The sequence below is a fragment of the Mauremys reevesii genome, linkage group 6, assembly GCF_016161935.1.
Source record: "Mauremys reevesii isolate NIE-2019 linkage group 6, ASM1616193v1, whole genome shotgun sequence".
Classification (NCBI taxonomy): domain Eukaryota; kingdom Metazoa; phylum Chordata; order Testudines; family Geoemydidae; genus Mauremys; species Mauremys reevesii.
The window spans coordinates 68,040,592-68,065,378 of record NC_052628.1 but is presented as its reverse complement, the minus strand read 5'-3'; the positions used below and the strand labels follow the sequence as shown (position 1 = coordinate 68,065,378).

Sequence of the window (24,787 nt, the reverse complement as noted above, 5' to 3'; positions counted from 1 at the left end):
GGGCAGTGAAGGGAGAAATGGGTGGACAGAAAGGATAGGAAGACTTTGGAAGTAAGTTTTTTTACTATAGTAATTAAAATGTGTATTTTAGATAAGAGTGGTCTTTTGAAGAATTTATTTTAAAAAACACATGTCTGAAGATCCAAGCATTTAAGGCTAAAGATGATTGTGCATCTAAAAATCTATGCAAGGATTTTTTAGAGATGTGATTTTATAATCTTCACCAACTCACTAATGAAATATTTTTAAAGCAAATTTTAAACTAAGGTCCTGTAGAGTAACATGTTCTGAGTAAATATTACAGCCATGCTCAACTGTTTTTGTCAGTACATTCAGAAACTGACAGTATATACCTGGGGGTTGGCAAATACCTGTTAAATGGCTTCATTACCCCTTGAATGGCTCTTTAACAGTTTCAGTGTTGTGCTAATAGGTCTTGCAGGCTGGAGGCTTTTTCTCTTTTAACTACTAGATCCCCTTCCCAGAGCCTGCAAGAAGGGTCTGAACTGGGATAGGAAAAGGAGGAGTGTGGACACTAAGACCCAGTGGTGCCCCAAATTTTCAGGTGTCCTACCCAGCTGCCTATGCCTAAGAACTGCCCTGGGTGCCCCCAACCACTTGGCCGTAGGCAACTGCCTAGTTTGCCTAGTGGTTGCACCGGCCCTGTTTGTCTGTCTGTTCTGTATGCTTGCCGGAGACAGATCAAGAAGGCAAACAATCCAACTCAATTAGAATTAGTAAGTAATAATAAGGGAATGCATTGGCTTACTTTTATTTTGGCTTGTGATTTTCCTTGTCTAGAGGGAGGTTTTGTCTAAAGGGAGGTTTATCCCTGGATTTGTAACTTTAAGGTTTTGCCTAAAGGGGAGATCCTCTGTGTTCTTGAGTCTTTTGTTATTCTATAAAGTACTTACCATCCTGATTTTACAGAGGTAATTCTTTTACCTTTTCTTTAATTAAAATTCTTTTAAGAACCTGATTGATATTTGGGTCTGTGTTCACCTGTACCAATTTCTGAGGATATTATTCTCAAGCCTCCCCAGGAAAGGGGATGTAGGGGCTTGGGGAATGATTCTCAAGCCTGCCCAGGGAAAGGGGTATAGGGGTTTGGGGGGATATTTGGGGAAGGTAGGGCTCCAAGTGGCCCTCCCTAAATGTTTGTTTAAATCACTTGGTGGTGGCAGCGTTACTTAATCCAAGGAATAGGGGAGTTTTTAACATAAGATGGTAGAAATAAACTTAGGGAGTCTTCATGCGGGTCCCCATGTCTGTACCCTAAAGTTCAGAGTGGGGAGGGAACCCTGACACCTCCACATGCAGGGCTGTCTCTAGGCATACGCAGCATATGCAGCTGTATAGGGCACCCAAAAATTTGGGGCACCATTCCCCTTGCTGGCCACGGCTGGAATCCTCTCTTCTCCGGCCCCTCTCCCCGCCCCTAACCCTGCCCCCTTCCTCCCTCACTGCTCTGCCGCCCCAGCACCAGGGAGCCCAGAGCAGCACAGCCAGTCACTGGCAACCCAGCCCACCACAGAGTCCCTCCCTGGACCCTGCCTGCCTGTGTCATCGGTCTCCAGCGGGGGCCGGGACTGGAGGAGCAAAACTTCCACATGATTAACCAGGGGAACTTAAAGTGACAGCTCTCTCTCTCTCTCACGCACACACATACACTCTGCCTCTCACGAGTCACAGTCCTCCAATACAGATTGAGACTGTGTCTGTGTGTGTGTGACACACTCCCCAACACACACACTGTCACACAGACCCCAAACACACAGTCTCTCACACACACACAGAGAGACTCTCTCACACACACACTTGTATTATTGTTATTACTGCTTGGTACTTCCTGTCAAAATGCTCATGGTGATCCAGGAGTGGCAAGGGGGTGCAAGAGGGCCATGGGCTCTGGCAAGATGAAGTCCCCATGTGACAGTACAAAGCCTGTCTTGAGTCACTGCCGCAGCGTCTGCTACGTACGAAGCTCAGTGTGTGTCAGCAATGGGGGGGCTCTGGGGATCTGTGGGCAGGGGGTGGTGACTGTGCCCCCTCTACACACTAGCGTCAGCGGCACTGGCTGGGGACCACCTTCAGTGGCGCATAGGGGCACCAGTTTAATAATACTGCATAGGGCCCCATAAATCCTAAGAACAGCCCTGTCCACATGCCAGCTATTCCACAGTGTAGCAGCCAAACATCCTGTCACCCACTTTCCACTTGCTCCTGTTATTTTCTTTCCCGTCATAAGAAAGAAGGGAGGTGCAGGATGAACCCAGAAGAAATCAGGGTGTATTACTATAAAATAGAAATCACTTTAAAACTACAACAGGCAGAAAAGCAGAAGCTGACACACCAGCAAGAGGGAGCAGTAGTCCTAGGGCAGCTTTAACCTGGCACTAGTCTTCAATTAATAAGCATAGTGAGGCTGACAAACCAAAAATCTGGGGGACCAACTACAAACCCAGATACAATGGAGAAGTTACATTCTGTAAATACAGTACTCTCTGCACTTTGGGGATTTATGTGCTGCCATGTAAGATAGTCATCAGAATTTTTAAATCTCTTTGTTGGGAGATTTACTGTCTGATTAACAATTCTGGCAGGCTTTCAAGAAGTTTGGATATGAACTAAAAGCAGGTTTTTTGAATTAGCTATGTTTGGTTTGAGACCATCAGTAATTCAATACCTGCACAAGTCCACTTAAAAGATTTTAAACAATCCAATTGCTAGGCTTAGAAAACTCTCAAGCTGGAACTCCATCGGATAAGATCAGTACAGTGCAATTTTATGCGTGAATAAGTTCAAGTGACAGTTTACACTTTAATTATGTTTGCAAAATGGATCATTTTTCAAAGAATTTTACAGCTAATGCATCTAATATTTGATTTCTCAGAGTCAGAGAGTGTAATATCACATTTAAAAGAATCTCGTGTCTCTGGCCTTTTAGATGACAGAAATCAGTGGCAATTGCAACTAAAGCCTCCAGAATGACTTTCACAGAATGTGTTGGCTCTTTCTGCATCTGTGTTCAGGAAATAGCTTCTTTGGCACAATCCTTTGTCATATGGGCTACAGGGAGATTAATTTGGGGAATAGGACTAAACCTAACTATCAGAGTGCGTGCCTGCCTTGGGTAAGTTTGTAAGCATTTTGTTGCAGTGATACAGTTCCAGTGGGGATACCAACAGTAGACAGGGCATAGTTATGCTTAATCACTGGCTTATGCTATACAATGGCTAAAAACACCTGTGCCCTAATTACACTACAGCTCTAAACATTTATAGCTGTGGTGGAGCTGTACTAGTGCTGCAAAAGGCTTAAGAATTTCTCAGGGCAGATACCCCCTCACTTAAAAGTTTTCCTAGTGTTTACAGTGCTTGGAATACAAGAGGGCCAACAGAAAAGCAGCACTTTACAGATCTGTGTTTAGAGCTAAAAGTCTAGATAATAAGACATAACAAAGCACTTCTCTTCCATAGGTCTCAGAGTGCATTACAAACTTAAGTCTATTTTCAAGAGAGAGAAAAGATGCAGGACAACAGGAAAGGGGAAAGAAGGGAATTAAAAGTGACATTAAAATATTACTTTGTACCAATGCCACTTCTTGAGGGTGCAGGAACCAGATTCTTACACAGCCACAGTTTTCTTACTCCCTAAGCTGGCTGAACCCAGAGATTTTATGAAGCTGATGCACTTAGACTCTGCGGGGAGGTGGTGGAACTTTTGTGAGAGCCTCACTTGGTGTAAATTAGCATCATTCCATTGATTTCAATGAAGTGCTGCTGATTGACAACAGCTGAGGCTCTAACCCACCATCTCTAATAGGAACAAAAGTCTGCTCAGTTATTTAATACCACCTGTTACAGTTATAGAGCTATAACTATGTAATGGTACAAAGTTAGGATTCCTGACCAGTAACAATGACTGGAGTGCAGATAAGTCCTGTGTCCTCAGATCATGATGAGCGTTTAGTACCAAAATGCTGTCTGATCAAACTCATTATTATGTTTTATCATTTCCAACTGTATCATCTGCAGTCACATCAAATGGAAAATTCCTACTGCATTGCTGTAAGTTCAGAGATCCAGCTTTTTCTGACTTTCTGGGTATGGTGCTTGGCTTATCTTTGTATGAAAGCTTTTGCATGGGAGGGATCTTGGATGGGGTTTGGAGGTTCTTTTTTCCCTAAAGGGGGCAGGTGGAGGGGAAAGAAAGAGAGACTTTTTGGGTACCTAACCAAGCTGCATGCTGTTTTTGTTTCATACAAATAGGTCCCTATGCCCATGCAGAGCTCCTTGCAGGATCAGAGCCCTATTAATTTGCATTATTTTAAAGAGACAGGGAGGCAGAGAAAGATAATGTTGATCACATGCAGGACCAATGTTTATGCAGAAATATTCAATATCTCACATTTTCCAGTCATAGAAAGGCAAAAAGAATGCAAATCTTCTTATCCATATTACAATCTGGTTTTAAAAGTTTTACCACTCATCTATTTATCTGTGATCTTGTATGCAGAATAATCCTTGTGCACAATTCCCTATACACATGTAGTTTCTTGAGTTACAGCCATTTCTTTCTACACACAAAAGGGCCTCATTCTTATTTATACTAAGACCCCTTTATACAAGTCTGGCAATGTAAATGTACCTTAAAGCGGACATAAATTAAAGCTGCACTCACTTTAAGGCATCTTTACATTGCCAGACTAGTGTAAAGGGATTCTAATATAACGATAATCAGGTTCAAAATCTGAGAGCTATTTTATTTCTTTAAGCTTTTCTTTTTCACAAAACTGTGTCAAATCTGTAATATTCTGTACTTTTTTGTCCTAAATTACTATCGCAGCATAAGTGATGCAATTGCTATTTTATAGTTTATTTTACTTTGTATTATGCCAGTGTGACCTACTGCTTATTTGAAGATATTGGCAAAAATAACTAGGAAAGTGGTGCAGGGAAGAGTGGTCTTATGGTTAAAGAACTGGGCTAGAATTTGGGAGATCTTGGCTCATTTCCAGCTCTGCCACAGACTTCCTGTATAACCCTGAGTAGGTCACTTAATCTCTCTGTGGTTCAGCTCCCCACCTCTAATATGGGGGAAATACTTACTTTCTACCACCCTTTGATAATTTTGTCTGTTTAGGATTGCGAGCTGTGAATAACATAAAACTTTGTGTTACTTATTGTTCTAAACTAGAGGAGATTATAAAGCATGAGACTGCATCTCACTAAGTGTCTAGAGCTTTATTAATTACACTTAAGAATGTGGGTGTACTCAGCGGCTACGCAAATAACCTGCTGCCCTAGACAAAACTTCAGCATGCTACCATACCTCCTACAGAGCTCATCTGCCTTAACCCTCTAGCTCAGCCACTGCAGTCTCCCTGCCAACTGCAGATTAACAAATGGTCTTGCAACACTGCCATGGAAAAGAGGTGTGCAATGGAATCCCCTCCCCCCAAGAGCCCACTGGAATCCAGAGCCATTCATCACCAGTTCAGGCCTGCACACCTCTCATCAGGAAGGACCTCTCATCTTGAGTCACTTACCTCCCATACTCTCGAGTGCACAGCCTAGCCCATCAACATGAGTGTACTTAATTTGGAGTAGAGTCAGTATATAACTTATTTGCAGGGATGTGCGCCGCAGGCTACTCTGAGTTAAAACAATTGCTCCATATGCAAGAGCATGAGCCAAGGAGGCAGCCAGGGCTGGAGCTAGGACTGAGCAGGGCCGAGAGCGATCACAGTTTGGGGGCTCTCCCACTAGGGTGACCAGGTGTCCGGTTTTCGACTGGAACACCTGGTCAAAAGGGACCTTGGCAGCTCCGGTCAGCACCACCGACCGGGCCATTAAAAATCCAATCAGTGGTGCTGTGGCGCTAAGGCAGGCTAGTCCCTACCTGTCCTGGGGAACCACACTGCACCCTGGAAGTGGCCAACAGGTCCGGCTCCTAGGCAGGGGGGCCACGGGGCTCCGCATGCTGTCCAAGCACTGGCTCCGCATTCCCATTGGCTGGGAACCACTGGCTCCACATTCCCACTGGCTGGGGCAGTGCCAGTGGCCACAGCAGCATGCACCGTGGAGCCTCCTCCCCTCCCCCCCCAGGAGCTAGACCTGCTAGCTGCTTCCAGGGCGCAGCACGAAGCTGCCCAAGGTAAGCCTGTGCCCCAACTCCTAGACCTAAGCCCCTACCCCAGCCCTGAGCCCCCACCCCAGACCCTCATCCCCAGTCCCACCCCAAAGCCCACACCCCCAGCCCAGAGCCCGTATCCCCTCCTGCACCCTAACACCCAGCCCTGAGCCCCCCCCCAACACAGAGCCCACACTTGCAGCCCAGAGCCCTTACCCCCCGCACCCTAACCACCTGCCCCAACCCAGAGCCCCCTCCCATGTTCTGGATCCCTCTCCTGCACCCCAAATGCCTCAGCCCCATCCCAGAGCCCACACCCCCAGCTGGAGCCCTCACTGCCTATTGCTCCCTAACTCCCTGCACCAGCCCTGAGCCCCCTCCTTTACCCTGAATCCCTCATTTCTGTCCCCACCCCACAACCTGCATCCCCATTTAGAGCCCTCACCCCTTCCCACACGCCAACCCCCGCCCAGTGAAAGTAAATGAGGGTGGGGGAGAGTGAGCCACTGAGGAAAGGGGAAATGTAGTAAGCGGGGGTGGGGCCTCTGGGAAGAGGTGGGGAAGGGGAAGGGGAGGGGCCTTGGTGAAGGGGCAGGGCTAGGATGTTTGGTTTTGTGAGATTAGAAAGTTGGCAACCCTATCTCCCATATGAGAGTGGAGCTGAAAGGTGATCCCCTTATGGCCTGTTCGCAGAACCAGTTCACTAACAGGGAACTGGTGAGTTAGGCTCTGACTTCAGTGGGGTCAGGATTTGGCACTGAATGGCATTGCACTGCACAGCCTCTCCTCCCAACTCCTTGACTCCCACCTTTTCCCCTGGTAGCCATTTGACTTTCCCTCCCAGACCCCCTACCCCCCACTAGGCTCTTGGCTTCCTGGGCATGTATACCCTACCCTTGCTCTCTGGTTGCTATATGCGCATCTGTACTGGAGACCCCTGTACTCTGCCCCAGCCAACCACCCAGTCAGCTCAGCTGGGCACCAGCTCAGCATGGGGCTCAGGGAAGGACAAAGCGGCACTCAGCACATTGGTGACCAGTACACACATTCACAGGCTCTAATGACCCAGCCGCCTTCCCCCTCCCTATCCCCCCACCACATGGGAACAACATGGGGTCTCTACAGCATTCATTAGCTGTGTCTAGTCCTCTCTCCCACCAAACATCTGCTGTGCTGCATGAACCATTCACCTGCAAGCAAGAGTGGCTGATTGACCAGATCCCTGGGTCATCCCCAGGCTTGAACAGAGAGAAGTGAGCAGCTTTCACAGCCAGAAGTGACTCAGAGGAAAAGGCATTTAAAATTGGGAGGACTGAAAGCACTTCAGCACGGGAGGGCTGAAAAGGTCTTCTGCCACACACCACAAACCAAGTACTAGAACAGCTCCAGGTGATGAGGCTGCTCAGGATATGCACCATAAATCCAAGGTCAAAAATGTGTAGCTTCAGTGTCCATATGGATGTGGCTACTCGGAGAAAGGCGTATGTGTGGCTCTGCACTGTGAACTCTGGTGGTGGACTTAGCTAACTCATGGACGCATGCATGCAAACCAGGACCTGGGTACGTACCCAATGTAGACATAATCATAAGGATTTCTATCTACTGATGGTATAGGTACACAGACTTACCTTTTGTACATGCCTAAGAAACAAATGGAGCAGCCACAGCTGACATTTGTAATTTCTATAGTACTAAGCCCCTCCACTCTCACACATTAGTCCAGTGGATCAACAGTTTATACATAGTACAAGAAACTCACCTCCCCAGCAGATACATTTCTCCATTTCAAAGAGCTGAGTTTTCTTTCTAACATGTTGACTGGCTATAATTCTCTCTTGTAAGAGGCCAGTGGATTGACATTTGGAGTGTTGGGTTGGATTACCCTTACATAACACTGTCATCAAGCTAAAGCTCTAAAAGATTCTCTAACTTTTCTGTTATCTCCAACTGTAGCTCAGAGCAATAGTCCTTCTGTCAGATTAATTTACTTTGTGCCTAGGTCGTCAAAACTGAAAAAATAATCAATATGAAAGAAAACCAATATGATACTTTCCAGGTGATAATGGCTTAGGTTTTCCCTGCCTTTTTTCACAGAATTGTTATTTTACTGTGTATTAAAGATCTATAATAGTGTGGTTAATAAAGCTCCTCCTCCCCCCACTCTCCTTTACACTAGTTGAAGTCTGGAGTAACACCACTGCAGCCCATGGACATGGTAATGGATAAAGCTACCATGACCACTCACCACTGTCTAGTCCTCAATATCCCGCAACAGTACTACTTTCTCCAAATCCATTTCAGCTACTGTAGTACATTTAAATCAGAAACAACAATAAAACAATGTGGAGTTCACAATTCTTAAATAAACTCCACTTGATCTATGCAGTTCTGGAAAACAGAAGGATGTCTTAAATACAGACAGACAGAGGGGAGGAATGAGTTAAATACTAAACCATTTGCAAGACCCAGTTTATTGACTGAAATGTAATGACTCCTCCAGTATGACGTGGCAAAAATGCAGTATTTATTCATTTATTATTATTATTATATTAACTGCACTGTGATTTTAGCCGGTAAGGATACATTATAATGATTCCTTGCTGTAACTTTAAAAATGTTTAGTCAGTTTGATCAGTATTTTCTTCTTATTAAGGTTTTCAGAAACTGCACCCACAGAGACAGAGACCTTTACAATTAATGTTCACAGACCTCTTGAGAGACATTATGTTTTTCCAAAAGTAATTTTTAAAGCACAGCAAGCCCTTGGGAAACTATTGTTTGGAAGATTAGAGTAACCAGCATACCATTACAGAGAGTTTCATTTTGCCAGAAGTCTGAGTCTCCAAGACAATCAATAGCTGTTTTCTCATGTGCTTGTTTTATTATTATTTTCCAATAGACAATCCATCTGTTTTTAGTATTTTTCTTACTTTTATTCTTTGGGACTTGTAAAATTTTCCAGATATGAACTGTTACTTTTCTAGTTTAGCCAAAAATCTGAAGATATTGGTTAGGACATATAACTTTATCAAGTTGAAATTCACTCACCACTCTCAAAGCCTGAATATTTGGACTCTATACACATATAGTGCAGGGGAGCTGAGTAGGTGAAATACGCCTCCCTAACTCAAAGCCAGCATGCAGAGCTGCCACACTGGCCACTCTAACCCAGTGGCACCTACTGCAGCCTGTGGGCTGAAATAATGGTCACACACCTTCTGAGTCAGTTGTATGGATTACTAAGGCCACTAGTCACCCACCCCCAATGAGTCCTCTGCATTGACCTATGACCAGAACAGAGACCCTTCCTGAGGGAGTGGGTGGCACCCTACTGTGGGCAGACTCCCCCACACAGCCTCTATGTAGGTGCTTAAATGGTGCAAAAAACCTTCCACCAGTCATCTGTTCCCAAGCTAAATTTCATCCTCACTGCATACACAAAACAAAGGTTTCTGAAATCTATATATACTCATAAATACATAGATCCCTACGGGGGAAAAGGTTGTTACTAAGGGAGCCTCAATTCACAGCTAAGCAGGCAATTGCAAATTAAAATATCAAGTAAAGATTACCTGTCATAGTATATTCTGTACTGCTGGATGCACATGAAGAAAACTCTTATACAATTATTGAATGTTCACCTGGAGTAGTCATTGAGTGATTACCTAGTGATGGAGGTCTGGACTTGTATATAATACCACACATAACTTTTGCTTGATTAATAAGCACAAAGTGCATTTAGTAAAAAATACCTATAACAGTAAACAATGTAAAGAAAACTATGATTTCCATTTAAAAGCATCTACACACTTTTTATACTGGAAAAAACAATGATTTTGTTTGTAAAAGAGAGAATTTCACCATGGCACTGCACTTCCTGCTCATTCATTTCTAGTCAGAGTCCCACACCAGACGGGACAAATCATTCCTTCAGCAAGAAAGGCTGATCTGAAGAGGTCAATTTCTATGAGATCAACACATCAGGGATGGGAAATCAGGCAAGATACCCTGACACAATGAACACAGGCATGACCCTCTCATATGACCTGAGATCCACAAACAAATCAACAGCTGTAGGCCTGCTACCCATACCATGATTCCTCTTGCAGACTGCTCCTGCTTTCTCAACTAAACAAATGATATACTCCCCAAGGGACACAAGTAAAATTAAGTAGTGGAGTTGGGTAGAAAAGCATCCATTTTATTCAGATGTCACCAAAGCAGTACCTCCATATCTCAAGTCATCAAAATGATTGCATGGCCTATATTATGACAATAGTTGAGTCATAGTAATGGTGTGTTACCTGGGTTGCCCATACTGGCAGCAATTTTAGATACTAGATTAATGTTCAGAAAAGTTAAGAATTTGGCCAAACGTTCATTCAATTTTAGGTGAACTGAAGGCAAAAACCAAGCCTTTTTTAATGTTTGACACATTTGGGAAAAGGAATTGGACGTGCCAAACTGGCATCAGAAAAGCTATACTTGCAATATTTCTGGTCATAACAAGAGCAGGAAAACCTGTTCTAAGACTACAGCCCAATTCTGACAGCTACAAGATGTGAAGTACAGAAAGTAAATAGCCAACACAACAGGGTAAATTCACCTAATTGCCAGTGAATTTGGCTCAAGATGAAGGGAAAACAAAGGTTTATTCAAAAGTCCAAAACTGAATATTTGGACTGTGCATGTACTAAAACACCAGGGTTTATAAACAAGAGAAACAACACTGATAATTCATTATCAGGGCTGTTAGTACTGCCTATTATTAAGGTTGCCCAACACTTCACATCATAAAACACTTTTTTTCAGGTCCTTATAACTTCACCAAACTTTAAGCATTTCAGCTGCAATTTTCCTTGCTGGGTGTCTGCCTCAGACTAAATTTTTTGCAAATTTTCAGCAAAAACAATTCAGCCATATGAGAATGAGGTGAGATAAAAACATGTTTGGCCTTGTTAAAAACTTCTGGCAACCATTTCTTTGATATGCTCTAACACCTCCAAGCTTTGGAGCAGGTACTTTAGTGACAGGGAAGTAGCCGTTGTGTCAAAGATGTGCCTTTTGCCATCCCCATGAAAATCCACCCAAACCTGGCCAAGTAATAGGTTCATCGGTAGAATTAGAATCTCTTGATAAACCAGACCTCTACCACTTGAGGTAATATTATTTAGGTTGCAAAGTCAACTCAGTTGTGTGTCTCAGCCTAAGTTTTGGGGGCAATTTCAGCAGAAACTACTCAGTTGTTTCTGAGAATAAGGCTAGGGGAAAATACATTGTTTTGATCACGTTAAAAAATTCTGGTGACCTTTTCTTTGTGTGTAATTATTTATTGACAAAATTATTACAAAGCCCCTAAAAACACAAGACAGAAAAAAAAGCCTTCATAAATACTCCCCACTTTAGTCTTTCAGGAAGAAGAGATTTATAAGGACTATGGGCCAGATCCTCAAACAAAGTAGGGGTCTAATTCCCATTGATTTCAGTGTTAGTTAGGCACTTAAAAACCCCTGACAATCTGGGCCTACAACTTTCCATTAGACTGTTCAGGATATCCTGGCTTTTCTCTTTCTCTCTTACCATCACCTGAGAGAGTCAAAGTAGCCACACATCCTTCTTGTTTGACTTCCAGCTCCAGATTTGCTGGACCACATGACTGTCATAAAAAGATGCCTGAAATGTTCATCCTTTAGTTGTCATAGAGATATCACACAAACATGTTCAAGTCCCACTCTTTCCAGAAGAGCATATTTACATCAGAAATATCTACTGTGTGTGTGATGATTTCTTCATCTACCATCACTAAGCCTCAGAACTGGCCAAAAAGCTGATTGCAGACATTTTATGTTTCTTACTAATATAAGAGAAATCTTAATACTGACACATATCCCTGAGAGAAACAGCTAATGCATGGGTCTAGTAAAGTTAACTCACTTTCATTACATACATACAAAGCTTTGATTAATGAATGTTCCATTGCCAACATTTTACAAGCATGGAAAAATTATTTTCAAACCTCATTTAATAAATCATGCTTATTGAAAGCTGTTTAATTTTATTCCTGGTTGCCATGACTACAATATTTCAGATAATTATATTTTCTGGTGTCAGAACTGTTCTATGCTGCCAAACCTATAAAAGCAGCTGGATTTGTGAATTTTGTAACAAAGCTGTACCAACCATATATTCATAGAAGGAGAGGTTATGCAGAAACAGTTTACAAAGCTACGTCAGACTTGTTCTGACTTCATCTGTTAGGAGCAAATGGGATAGTCCTCACATAGCAATTTATAACAAATAACCAAGTCATAGCAACAGGGTGCCAGTTTCACTTAATGAAGTCTATAAGTCTCCAAATGAAACCTCCCAGCCAAGCATGATTAATAATTATTCATGAAAGACAGCAATCAGCATAAGAAATGTAAAGGAACATGGTCAAGATATTTTTAAATACTAGCATTAGATTTACTTGGTAGGGGAGGTACTGTAATTTCAAAATCCTTGCCAAATTACTGTAATTCACTGTCTACAGAATAATTGCAGCAAAATGGCTTACTCCTAATCGCCACCTTCTACACGCTCATACACGATTTGCTCACAGTGTAGAAGTTGCTCATCCTCCGGAATTGCACTTTTGAAAGATACTTGAGCATTTGTTCACAGTGAAGCTAGCAGGTGAGCCAGCACTCTGATTATTTAGGCACCAGTCAGTTCCCTTGCAGAAAGCTGATTGGGGATATGCAGCTAATTAGCTGATCAGGCTGGGAGGGCCGATAAACCAATAAGCCGTCAACTGAGGGGTGTAAAAGATGACAGAAAGAAAGTGAGGCGAGAGGGCCTGGGCTAGGGGAGCCCAGTATGCTCTGAGATCTTATGGGAGGCAGAGTTATGTTCCTCCCTGGTCCTATGAGAAAGGGCCAAAGGGTGAGAAACACTGTAAATACTTTGCTGCACAGATTATATGAGCGTTGGTAAAAGGAATGCACTGACTGAGAAGTTTCTGGGGCATCAGAGGCCAGGGACAGACAGCATGCCTTTTTACACAGCGCACTCTGAGAGAACAGCGATAGCTCAGAGGCTCTCACTCCTACAGAAATTCTTGCCTTATTAAACTTTAAAAGACAACAACACTAAACAGTTATATGCAGCTTTGTGTCTTCTTCATCCTAACTAGAGAGAGGGGAGGCACATTTTGACTCCTGAAGGGACTCAGAAAGAAAACGAGCAATAGTGGGGATGTAGGGGAAAACTGCAGGAGCCTATGCATATCTCAAACTCCCACTGCAAATTTACTCTTAAGGGTGAGGGTAAAATAGCAGATACCTCCTTAAAAGTCATGCACATTCTTTCTCTGCTCATTCAACAGTCCTAATGCAGCTTTGACGTGGGAATAGTTCATGCATTCCTGGCTCACGCAGCATCTTGCCAATACATTCATATCTTCCTTCCTTCTATGGTGCACAACTCAGACTGTGTAGCCCTGACCCACTAATGGACACCATCTTGCCACCTTGAACAACACATAGTCTTCTGGTTAATGGGGAGGGAGGGGGAAGCAAAGAGAAACAAGAACCAACAAGGAAGCAAAGCACAAGAAATTGCAAAAAATATATACAAAATTGAAACCAAAAGACATACCCACAAAAGGAAAAAATGAGATGAGAAAGAAAGAAAGAAAAAACAGATGAGAGCAAATAGGAGAAAAAAGACTTGAGAGAATGTGGTAATGTGCTGGGACATGCAAAAGAAAGTGGTTGGACCCACATCTCATTTATCACAAACAGGAACTGTCCACAACCACACACAAAAAAAGTGAACCATTACATTAAATAACGGATGCTCACAGACCCTTTGTGAAGTACATAATATTACCCCCATTTTACAAATGGTAGAGAAGTTAAATATCTTTTCTTTGATCGCAGAAGAAGAGCTTAATGGGATTAAAAGACACGAGTTCCATGCTCAGACCATTAAACCATGCACTTCTTTCTCACTCATTTACTACACAGTTCTCTCAGCATTATGATAATGTCACTGAGGACACCAACCCTGGTGCTGGCAAGGAAACAAGGAAACATATTGACCTGTGATCCCCAAGAAACAACAGGAAAAATAAATAGTTCTTGACACACGGAAAAAAGGCAAAGCCAGCTGGGAAAGCAATGTTCTTTTCCAGATTCCAGGAAGGTGTTATAAGGAGCAGGGAGTAATAAATAAAAAGAAAAACTATTTAACAAGTGTATTTAAAGGTTCCCTCAGTAGCTCTGCAGTGTTCACCCTGGCTATTTTTCAAATGAGAACACTTGGCCTCAAAATTTTATTGTAAAAATATAATTTATGAAAATAAAAACTGAATCAAAACTACCCTGATGAAAAAAGTATGTTACAGAAATACCTTTATCCACTTTTACTGTAATCATTACTTGTACACCCCCAGATGTGATTTGTCGACTGCTTTTAGTATTCAGGAGTGAGAAGGGCAGGTGTAACTAATCTATTGCTCAGGCTCTCCCTAGTAATATTTCCAAAATCCTTGTTAAAACTGCAGTGACAAAGTGGTAATTACTTGGGTGAGTACAGATTGAATGAACCCCGGGCCAGCCGCTGTGCAAAATTCACAGATGCATTGAAACACCAGGAGTGAAATTGAATTTGCAATGAAGTGCAGCTTTTACCCAAAAGCAACAAAAATGCTGCTTCTAATTTTCATTAAATCAGATTTATTGAAATATCATTAACGTTGGTAGGATCCAGCATTGATACACATTCAAATAACTTCCACGTATTGGTAGAAAGCCACAACTTAAATCACCAGGATACAAACCTGTAAAAGATGAGGATTAAAAAAGTCCTCAAGGGATGAGTAATAGAACACTAAACCTTCCACTGTCGGGTCAGCAGCCTTAATCCGGACATACACACCCCCAAACCAGGAGTGGCAGAATTTATTACTGTCTGATGGCTTTTTTGTGGACTGCTGTATGAAATATGAACAGATAGTCTCAGCCCAGACCCTAGTGAACATGTTTGTGCATTACAAGTCCCCTTCACAATTAACACTAATTGGCTATTGTTATTGGTAATCTCTACAGAAAAGGGCTCAAGACTGCCATGAAGTCTGAACCACCCTGACATACCTAACAGTAGTCCTGTGACATGTTGGACACCCCTTTTGGGGTGCAACCTGATGTACTGGGATTTCACTGAGCCTCTCTTACTCAACCAGCCAGGATTCCCTCTCCCCGCTTTGCTGAATTAGGCTCTCTGGCCACACACACACACACACACACACACACACGTAAGGCCACACACTGCTGCAGTCTCAGACTGAAGTCAGCTCTGTGTGAGAGGACTCCCCCCACTCACATGCACACCATTTTTTGGGAGATAATCCCAAAATAATACTGTCTTGCACTATATAGAAAAATCTGCACAGCACAAGCTCATAAAAATCCCCCTCTTCCTCAGTGTGAAGAGAGATGTGCACAATCCCCCCCACCCCGCATTAGAAATTACATAACTGGGTTTTATTATAAACAATAAATAAGTTTATTAACTACAAAAGGTAAATTTTAAGTGGTTAAAGGGATAGCAAACAGAACAAAGCAGATTACCTTAATAAATAAACAAAAGAGGCAGACTGGCGTTTAACACTGCCCAGGTCCAGTAGAGCCTCCCCTCCCTCACTTTTCATTTTAAATTCTAGTGGGATCCACATACCTCCCTTGCTAGGCTTCCAATAGAGAGGGGCACTGTCCATTTAGTCCACCCAATTCTTTCTTTGGGGGCTGCAAGGTGAGGTCACACCAGTATCCCTAATCCAGTCTGGGGATGTCTTCTGAAGGGGATAGCTGGGCCAAAGCCTTCTACTCCTTGGGCATACTTGTTCCCCATTCACAGTGCCACCCCGCTCTCGCAGTGATCTCTCCATTCACAGCAAGCTGCAGCATGAGGTTTCAGCTACCATACTCCCTCCCCTCCCTTTCCTGTTGATAGCAACCAAGGGAATGCTGGGAAATGTAGTTCTTTCCCTGCTCTAGGGCTGGCTCTATAGGCAGGGAGCTAACCGAGGAACTACAGCTCCCAGGGCCCCCTGTTGGTTCTCAGCTCCCAGGCTGGATCCCTGCCGGCTGCCACCCCTGCAAATAGGCTGCCCCAAGCAGCTGCTTGCTTTGCTGGTGCCTAGAGCTACCCCTGGTAGGGAGAGTGAGGACCCCTCATGTTGTCATTGTCCCTTTTTATATCTTCCTGCTGGAAAGCTTTTTGCTGTGACCTGGGTCAAACAATTCCTATTGTATAGAGCTATCTGACCTGAGTCAAACAGTTCCCATTGTGTAAAGCTATCTCTGAGAGGTTTCTGTTGCACACAGTTCCTGGGGAATCCTTATGCTTGTATGCATTTCTTCAATAAACCACTAACATTGTTTGGCCTCATCCAACGTAGCACATTTGAAATATGGAGACATGATCAATATTCCCAGCTTCAGATACAAAAATGATACATGCATACAAATTGGATAAACATATTCAGTAACCTATCCAATGATTTCATACAAGACCCATCTTGCATAAAGTGTATCTTATTTATACCATATTCATATCATAATCATATTTCCATAAAGAATATGGGGTGTAATATCACAAGTCCCTTCAGCTCCAGGCCGAAATATATTCATGGGGTGGTACGTGAAAGCTAACTCACACTGTAACTGAAAGCCCATTATACAGGCTGAAACACAAGAGCACACTTTCTAAATCAAATAAGCTTACAATCAGACTAGATACACCCCCTAAATGAGAAAAAGAACCTCTCTATTCAGATGCTCCCAGACCAGAGCTATTAGCTCAGATACTACAGGAAAAATAAAGGATCCACCTCTTTCATGGCGCTGGTGATTAAGCCTTGCCTCCCCAGCCCAGACCTCCAGGGCTTTCTGCCCTGGTCATTTCTGCCCCTTCCTGAAATATATCATCCAGAGCCAGTGTAACGCTGATAGACCCTGGTTATCAATGGGCGGGATCACACGTGGGACCTCTGGAGCTTAGTGCATGAGCCTCTACTGCATGAGCTAAAAGCCAACTGGCTGTAGAGCTGGTCGGTCTGTGCTCCCTCCCTCAATGCCACTAGATGGGACAGAACAACACACCCAGGAGGTGTGTAGGGTACACAAACACTAGACAAAAGCAGACTGAGGGTACGTCTACACTACTTGCTGGATCAGCGGGTAGCAATCAATCTATCGGGGATCAATTTATCGTGTCTCATCTAGACACAATAAATCGATCCCCAAACGCTCTGCCGTCGACTCCGGAACTCCACTAGGGCGAGAGGCAGAAGTGGAGTCGACGGGATACGCAGCCGTCGATCCTGTGCCGTGAGGATGGTAGGTAAGCCAATCTAAGATACATTGACTTCAGCTACGCTATTCTCGTAGCTGAAGTTGCGTATCTTAGATCAATCCCTCCCCCCCGCAGCATAGACCAGGCCTAAGTAATTGCTTAGGGCCCCAAGCAGATCAGGGGGCCCCCCATTTGCTTTTTATCATAAGAACTTGCCTGTTTCAGTATTGTGGGAAGGGGCAAAAAATATTCCTGCTTAGGGCTCCCAATGGGCTAGCACAAGCTCTGATACTATCTGTCTGGGTCCATCATAGTCCAATCAGCTAGGCAGCCCAGCTAACACAGCAAATGTTGACCAATCACAATTTACCCACACTTTTTTTTATAATTAAAGAAAGTCATAAACTGCTTGTGGAATATCCATGACCAGGAAGAGAGACTAAATTTGTCTGATAAATTATCCATTGTATGAATGGATGAATGAATTATTCATTCAGCACTAGCTATCAATCTGGAACCTTTACAAGCACTAAATTGCACTATAAAAATCCTACAATGTTACAGATTCCAAAGTACTGCCAGTACTAGTGATTTAGGCCATGGCCCACACATTTGCCATCACTGTGCTCATTTATGATCAAACTAATGCACATATCAAGATGCCTCAATTCATGTAAAATTCATTAAGTAGGACTAATTTGTCTATTTCAGTGATAGTACCACTATCAGTCCAGAAGCAAAACAATTTCAAATGGACTACTGCAATCCTCTGAAGCCAGTAGATATTTTATTTCTCATTCACCAGACCACCCTTTGAAATCAACATGTGGAGAAATACAGAAAAATAGCAGTAATTGATCAAACACATGAAAGAGTTCAGTCAAGTACTGGATACCCATTTAGAACATTCCATTAATATATCTCATCAATAATAAAATGAAATAGGCTGCTTTGCTCCACTACATGCCAAAAGAAAATTAAACTATATTTTACATCAGTCACTCAAACTACACAGTTGAACAACAGCAATAACATTAATTATGTTTTACTCCAAAACTCTTCTACCTCCAATCCTGATAAAGGTACTTTCTGTAGGTTTGATACCTGTACTTTCCTGAATTAGTTACTAGAGGATTAACAAGTGGTTCACTTTTTCTGAACTATCTTCTTATCAGTGCTTAATTTGTAATGAAAGAGGTGCTGGGGCTCAAGCAATTTTTTTACATTTATAACTCATGCAGCAAGCCCAGAGATGCCGGGGCTATGAACTGCCAAGCCTGGAGGGTCAGCCCTGGCAAAAATTAAGCACTGCTTCTCATCCATCTTGGTAACATATTGTGTTATTCATGTGCATATTGAGGGCTGTTCTAGAAAGTAAAAGCTCAGTAGATAAATGTAATGCACATGAGGTTATCAGAAGTGGAACGCACAGAGGGTGAAGGGAAAGGATAAAAATGTGTTGCTCATTATAATGTTAAAGAATTTCTAGAACTTGGATATTACTTTTATTGTTCCCTAGACTCATTAAAGATCACAGAAAATTGAGACAAACTGTACACACTGTATTCACCACTGACAACCACATTCCTGAACAGGCTATCAATGTTCCTTCATGCATTTTTTGGAGAAAATGAGACAATATTCCTATTATATTGTGAAAGATTTTCCAAGGAAAGTGATTAAAAGCCTCATTTGTTTGAGTCATTTCAAAGTGAACTGAACGAAGAACTGGAAAATATACAATAGGCAACAACTTTGCACTAGTAAATTATGGAGACAATGACCTTATACGTCTGTTTCATCTCTCACATCTAAAGGGTATGTCTACACTGGAACTAGAAGATGTGATTCCCTGCTCAGGGAGAGAGATCCATGTTAGTTCTGATCAAGCTAGCACAGAAAAAAATAGAATGTAGCTGTGGCAACGTGAGTGGCAGGAGAGGCTAAGTGAGAACGAACCTAGTAGTGTTTTGGACAGGCACATAGCTGGGGCAGCTAGCCCCTCCCAATATTCACGCTGCAATGGCCATTTTTAGCATGCGAGTTCAATCACAGATGGGGCAGGTATGTCTCCTCAAATTGGTAATCACACCTCCACCTTCAAGTGTAAACATACCCCCAGTCAACCTAGAAGTACACATGGATCATTCTCCCTTCAACTCTTCTTGCTCTTTTAAATATATAGCATCACAATTTTTAAGTACCTAGCTTCCAACAGTTAGCATGTGGGTTCCCATTCCCAGCCTTCATAGCACAAATGAGACCTTCTCCAAATGCTTTGCTGCTTCTGAATACACTTTTTGTTTCCACTCTGATACTCGCACAAAGCTGAAATCTGCAGATTCAGTTCACTACTACCATCCGTGAGTCTAGTTGCTCTGCTCATTTATAGTCCTCTAGGTATCACAACCCAAACTGAGCTATGTCCAGAGGCTGATCCTGATTGGTGATCTGGAATTACAACTTTAAGGCTAAGAAGAAACCCAATATTCTCACATATCACAGGGAGTCAATTAAAAAAAAACAGTACTGTGAAATGTACTGAAAAACAATCTTAATCTCTTTGGCAGCATTATGTGTGAAAAAAAATCTAGGATTACACCTGAAATGTAATCACTTCCTAACTTGTTCTTATGACCAAAATTTTTAACTTGTGCCAGCAATTATTAATGTGTCTAGTTATGTGAGTGCAATTCTTGCTGATGCAAATAACAGCATCTAGATGTTTAACTGCTTGGCCTGTGTAAACTACCATGAAGTTAGATCTACATTCTATTATATACACTCACAAAACTGAGTTGCACTCACAAAACTGTGGCCACCAAAGAACTGCAAGTGCAATTGCACCAATGACTGTTTGATAATGTGGCCCTTAAATTTTGTTTGTATTTAGAGAATTAATCCCTTTTGAGATGGCAATGGACTACAGAGCTTTTACAGTAAAATGGAAGAACTCCTAGTGTTCAGGATTTTCCTCATATTCCTTCGTTGTCACCAGAATCCAGAGAGGGCCAAATTCTGTTCGCATTCATATCTGTAAGATACCATTGACTTTATTGATGTTGCATATTATACCCGTTGCTATTCTATTATATTTAACTGAGTAAAGCTTTTTGGAATACACATTATAAGATCATCAGTGATCTACAACCCATCCTGGACAACGATCCCTCGCTTTCACAGGCCTTGGGAGGCAGGCCAGACCTTGCCCACAGACAACCCGCCAACCTTAAGCATATTCTCACCAGCAACCACACACCGCACCATAGTAACTCTAAATCAGAAACCAATCCATGCAACAAACCTCGATGCCAACTCTGCCCAAATATTTACACCAGCAACACCATCACAGGACCTAACCAGATCAGCCACAACATCACTGGTTCATTCACTTGCATGTCCACCAATGTAATATATGCCAGCAATGCCCCTCTGCTATGTACATCGGCCAAACTGGACAATCCCTACATAAAAGGATAAATAGACACAAATCAGATATTAGGAATGGAAATATACAAAAACCTGTAGGAGAACACTTCAATCTCCCTGGCCACACAATAGCAGATTTAAAGGTAGCCATAGCAAAAAAACTTCAGGACCAGACTCCAAAGAGAAACTGCTGAACTTCAGTTCATTTGCAAATTTGACACCATCATCTCAGGATTAAATAAAGACTGTGAATGGCTAGCCAAATACAAAAGCAGTTTCTCCTCCCTTGGTGTTCACATCTCAACTGCTAGAAGAGGGCCTCATCCTCCCTGATTGAACTAACCTCGTTATCTCTAGACTGATTTTTGTCTGCATATTTATACCTGCCTCTGGAAATTTCTACCAGATGCGTCTGACAAAGTGGGTATTCACCCACGAAAGCTTATGCTCCAATACGTCTGCTAGTCTATAAGGTGCCACAGGACTCTTTGTCGCTTTTTACATTATAAGATATACACTTTACTTTAAAAGAGGCGTTTTACAATATATTAAAATCAAATCTTTACTATATCATCCACCTAGTATGTGCTAAAGAGTATTTCTGCAGCTATGCAAACATTTTAAAGAGTAAAAAATTCTCAGGTTTGTTACCAGTTCTCTTTCTGACTGGAAGTATATATATCTATACTAAATTAATGTTTATTAGACTTTGTCTTCCATAGTTGGGTTGGTAAAACAGTCCCAAGGGTGCATTTTCTTCTGGTATGAAACATAATGTTTGAATTACTGAAAGCAATGGAATTTCACAGATGAGAGCAGAACATGGGTCTTCATCTTCCTTCACTCCAGACTTTCCACTAAAATATAAACCCTAATGCAATTTTCTCTCTCCTTTTAAAGTAGACTTCTTCTGACGTGTCAACTCATTGATTATTATGATTTGTACTGAAGTAATGTACCCAGGCCCTGATCAGGATCAGTGTGAGGCACCGTCCCTGCCCAGAAGAGATAACTGTCTCATTTAAGACAAGACACAACAAGTGAGCATTCCAAAGAATTCTAGGTAATGGAGGAGAAGGGGGAGGGGGAAAAATCAATGGGAACATGCAGCTACGTAAACTAGCTATGTACATAATTCAATGTTGTGAGTAATGTAAAGGTCTGAATTTTAAAATGAGCTAACTAAGTAAAATCTATATTAGCAGGAATATTATTCCCATTCTTCTCCAAAAGACTTCAGCACCTGTGCTGAAATCCTGGTCCCACTAACATCAATAAAATCAGGATTTCAACCTTAGGGCAAGAGACATCATCAAGTTCAGTCTGGAAAGGTTCATTGTTCTTCCTTCCTTTTTCACTTTTCTTTTTAAGATTTTAAGAAGACACTTTGATCCAGCTACTCTGTCACACATCCAAAACCTATTTGTGTTGGTGAAAACCCTCTTCTGTGCTCTACAGTTGTAGCCTTACTAACAGTTTCAGCCCACTGACAACACTGAATATCCAGCATCCAGTGATCCTTCTTCTGTTCTCTCAGTCTGGCCTTTTCACTGGTCAGAAATTCCTAACCGCTCAGGAAGATGTCATTACTGTGATGAGAAACTTCAACCCCTGTTTTCCAGACAACAGCGGTACCCATAGTAACTACTGGTATGAGCATTTGGGAGTCCAGATCCCACCCTCCTTTCCTACTGCCATTTCTACAGATCCCTAACAGGTGTTAAAGCCAATTTAGTTCTGTAAGCTACACTTTATATTGTAGATACTCATGCTCTTTTTATATTCATTGTTAATTTGACTCTGATGAATTAAATGGCAACATTTAGTTAGTAGAAAGTCAGACTAAAAATATCCATTAAAGATAGAAAATATAAAAAAGTGTAAATAAAACAACAAGATTTTAATAACAAATAAGAACATGCACTGAGAAAATTGGCCTGATTCTCCTATCACATATATCAATCCTACACAGGCATAGCTCCACTGGTTTCAGGCGCATTACTCCTGATTTATGTGTGTCTAAATGAGATCATAACCAAGGCCACTACACAATACTGGGAGTGAAAATCTTGGGGTCACTCCTGCACCTATCCCTTCTTCATGATAGTTTAGTGCAGTGGTTCCAACTTGTTCCACCGCTTATGCAGGGAAAGCCCCTGGCGGGCTGGGCCAGTTTGTTTACCTGTCACGTCCACAGGTTCAGCCGATCGTGGCTCCCGGTGGCCGCGGTTCGCTACTCCAGGCCAATGGGAGCTGCTGGAAGTGGGGTGGCCTGAGGGATGTACTGGCCGCCGCTTCTAGCGGCTCCCATTGGCCTGGAGCAGCGAACTGCAGCCACTAGGAGCCGCAATCAGCCGAACTTGCGGACGCGGTAGGTAGACAAACAGGCCCGCCAGGGGCTTTTTCTGCACAAGTGATGGAACAAGTTTGGGAACCACTGGTTTAGTATATGGCTGCCACATTTATTTTAAAAAAAGAAAAATAAGTTACTTACCTGAAGACTGGTTTCAGTCATATTGTCATGATATAAAGCTTTCTTGGTGTAGATGCCAGAAAGAGTGAACATGCACTGTATAAGTGTAGTGTGTCTCTCCTATCCAAGAGCTCTGCTTGGTGCAAGGGGAAAGGCAGTCCATGTGCCAGTTATGGTTTCCTGATTCCCATGACCAGAATGCACCAGCAATATTTACAGCAGCTGCAAGGTTACTTTTCATTACACCAGTAAAAGATATGCTCTCCACCCCACCTCTGACATGCTCCAGATCCCAGGAGAGATAGGATGAGTCAAAGGCTCAGGGCTCAGCAATGGTACAGCTCCACCAGCACAGAGTTCCCGTCCAGGTGAATTCTCTGACAGACATTTCCTGCAGATTACAGCTCCTTTGCCTCACCTGAATGGCACAAACAGGCTATCACTCACTGAGAATCTGGTCAGATTTTCATCCTAAACATTTTTCCCATTGGAAACTGATGTTGTGATGGGGTGTTTGCCCCACACTTGCCTGGAAAGGGGTAATGCAGAGTGAAAAGGGAGCTGACACAGCAGAAGGGATTCCGGTAATCCCCTGACTGAGTGAGGGAACCCAATTGAGGATGAACAATCTGGGCTGGGACTATAAAGACAGGAAATTGGAAGCAGAGGGGGTGATCAGGAAAGTCTGCAGTCACTCCCTGGGAGAAAGGAGGAGTGTTTGGTGGCTATAGGGAAAGGTAGCCTACAGTTACTCCCTGAGAGGAGGGAGCTAGGAGGCTGGCAAACCCAGAAAGGGGGAAGTACCAGATGGTAAGGAAAGGGCTCAGGGAAAGGCAGTCATGTCTCAAAGGGAACAGACCTTACTTGAGGGTCCTTGAGCAGGAGGAACCCAGAGAGGAGGGCAAGCCTGGGTTCCCCTACCAGCAACTGAGGAAGTGGCATCTTGGGGCAGTGAGAGGAAAGACTACCTGAGACTGTTAGGGAGAGGGACTTGGATACCCTAGAAAGTGGAAACAGGCTAGTGACCTGGATGGAGAGCTGAGTCACAAAGAGGCAGCAACAGCAGCTCATGGAGTGAAAGAGAGGCAAAAAATGGTGGGCATCTGTGGGATGAGGTGTTGACCTCATGAGCTATTCCTAGAGTGACCAGGGGGAGCCACCATCACTGATGTTTTGTCAAAAGCTGATGTTTTCTGTGGGGGGATGTCAATTTCAACAAGAGTTTGATTTTCTGTTCTAGAGAATAAAAAGTCATTTTGAAATTAGTCTCTCCTAGACAAAGTGAGTGAGGTAATATCTTGTACTGGAGAAACCGCTGTTAGTGAAATACATGTTTTTGAGCTACACGGAGCTCTTCTGTCACACTTAAGGGTGCATTCCAGACCAGTGAAGGGTTGTCACCTCTTGCGC

At 42.8% G+C, this 24,787-nt stretch overlaps 1 long non-coding RNA gene across 3 annotated transcripts; it reads left to right on the top strand.

The window, feature by feature from the left end:
- LOC120408050 lies at nucleotides 1–22,630 on the top strand. 3 transcript variants are annotated; one of them, XR_005600387.1, is made up of 4 exons: nucleotides 1–51; nucleotides 4,038–4,070; nucleotides 21,805–21,944; nucleotides 22,276–22,630. It is a non-coding gene; the product is annotated as an uncharacterized LOC120408050 (long non-coding RNA). The 3 variants fall into 3 exon arrangements; XR_005600386.1 differs by having other exon boundaries at nucleotides 12–51; nucleotides 21,808–21,944; XR_005600388.1 differs by lacking the exons at nucleotides 1–51; nucleotides 4,038–4,070 and adding an exon at nucleotides 20,402–20,511.
- The last annotated feature ends 2,157 nt before the right edge of the window (nucleotides 22,631–24,787 follow it).